The 2,045-nt window shown below is 45.4% G+C and overlaps 1 protein-coding gene across 1 annotated transcript in view; it reads right to left on the bottom strand.

Moving 5' to 3' along the window:
- Positions 1 to 2,045, bottom strand: part of PLXDC1 (plexin domain containing 1) — an 83,125-nt gene that overhangs the window by 6,609 nt on the left and 74,471 nt on the right. The gene's annotated exons all lie outside the window — the stretch shown is intronic.

Raw genomic sequence — 2,045 nt, 5'->3', positions numbered from 1 at the left:
CTCAAACCCGCGGGCTCAGGCAATCCACTCACCTCAGCCTCCCAAAGGCGCAGGATTACAGGCTGAGCCACCGAGCCCGGCTCACCCAAACTTTTTATCTATTTATTTTATTTTTTTAAATTTTATTTTATAGAGACAAGGTCTCTCTATGTTGCTCAGACTGGTCTTGAACTCCTAGTCTCAAGTAACAACCCCCCCTAGCCTCCCAAAGTGCTGGGATTATAGACATGAGCCACCACACCCATCCAAAGCACCTGAACTTTAAGCAAATTTAACCACTTTATGGCACAACTGTAACCACTTTACAGCCCCATCGCTGAAAATCCTCTGCAGGACTGGGATTAGGGTCCTATTATCCTGTCTTTATTTAAAATTTTGGTGTTTTGTTCATTATGGGATCTCTGGCATCAATTTTGATTTTTACAAATACTGCATTAAAATATTACTTATCTTGATTATTATTATTATTATTTTTTGAGTCAGGGTTTCACTCTGTCACCCTGGCCAGAGTGCAGTGGCATAATCAAGGCTTACGGCAGTCTTGACCTCCTGGACTCAGGCTATCCTTCCACCTCAGCCCCCTGAGTAGCTGGGACTACAGACGTGTGTCACCATACCCAGCTAATTTTTAAATTTTTTGTAGAGATGAGGTCTTACTATGTTGCCTAGGCTAGTCTCGAACTTCTGGGCTCAAGAGATCCTCCTGCCTCAAACTCCCAAAGTGCTAGGATTACGGGTGTGCGCCACCAAGCCTGGCTAATTTTTTGATTTTTTGGTAGAGGCGAGGTCTTGCTATGTTACCCAGGCTGGTCTCAAACTCCTGGGCTCAAGTGACCATCCTGCCTCAGACTCCCAAAGTGCTGGGATTACAGGCATGAGCCTCCTCGCCTGGCTTGATTATTGCTTTTTATTTTCACCTGAAAAATTTTGAGTGCCTCAGCCCAGTCCTGGTCCTGTCCCTTCCCAGAGGACCAATGGTCGTGTCCTCCTCTGTGCCCCACCGGCCTTGGTACCTGTTTCTGCAGCCCCTTGGTCCCATTGTCTCCCAAACACCCAGTCTGCTTACTCTTCCAGTGCCCGGACAAGGCAGCCTGCTCTGCTACACATTTCCAATAAACCCTAAATATCAAAATGATTTGAAAAATCATAAGTTATAAAGGATAAGTCATAAGAAAATTTTATAATGGTTCCTGATAGGGGAGGAAGGACCTCGGGGAGAGCAGGGAGAGGGAGACAGTAACATTCTTTGACTATCCCTGCTTTTGTAGACTCAAGTTTGGAATCATAGCAAACATCATTTAATTACTGAAAGTTAAAGAAGTGTGATAGTTAATCTGGGTTGTCAGCTTGCCTGAATTAAGGAATTATAGGGTGCTGGAAAAGCTTTATTTGGGGGTGTATCTGTGAGGGTGCTTCCAGAAGGGACCAGCATGTGGGTTTCAGAGGACTGAGTGAGGAAGGTCCACCCTCCACAGGCAAGGGTCGTTCAGTCAGCTGAGGGCCCAGAGAGAACAAAGTAGGGCAAAGGCAACCGGTCTCTCTCTCCCCTGGAGGTCGGCCCACGCTTCTCCTCCTGCCCTGAGGGCCTCTGCGTGCAGATGGCCTGTCATGGGACTTTGCAGCCTCCATAATCATATGAGCCAGTTCCCTAATAAATCCCCTCTCATCTGTCTACATCTGTATCCATTGGGTCTGCCTCTTTGGAGAACCCTGACCAGTAAAAAAAGCAATCCCTAGAAATGGAAAGCAAAACAAAATAGCTGTAAATGTATCACATAAAGATATATTTTCTTCAGGAATTTTAATAAGGTAGTTAGACACAACTTTGAATCTATTTTACATCAAGTTGAAAATAATGAATTGGTTAGTCAAAACTGACCAAAGTAATCTTAAATATCACTGGGAAAATTAACTTGATTCAACTTGTGGCAAATCTAGACCATTGAAAATCAACTGAGCCGGGCTTGGTGGCTCAGCCTGTAATCCCACGCTTTGGGAGGCTGAGGTGAGTGGATTGCCTGAGCCCACGGGTTCGAGATCCGCCT

This window comes from Carlito syrichta, unplaced genomic scaffold (assembly GCF_000164805.1).
Source record: "Carlito syrichta isolate Samal-C Ts95f unplaced genomic scaffold, Tarsius_syrichta-2.0.1 Scaffold309114, whole genome shotgun sequence".
Lineage (NCBI taxonomy): Eukaryota > Metazoa > Chordata > Mammalia > Primates > Tarsiidae > Carlito > Carlito syrichta.
This window is presented reverse-complemented; position numbering and strand designations above follow the sequence as displayed.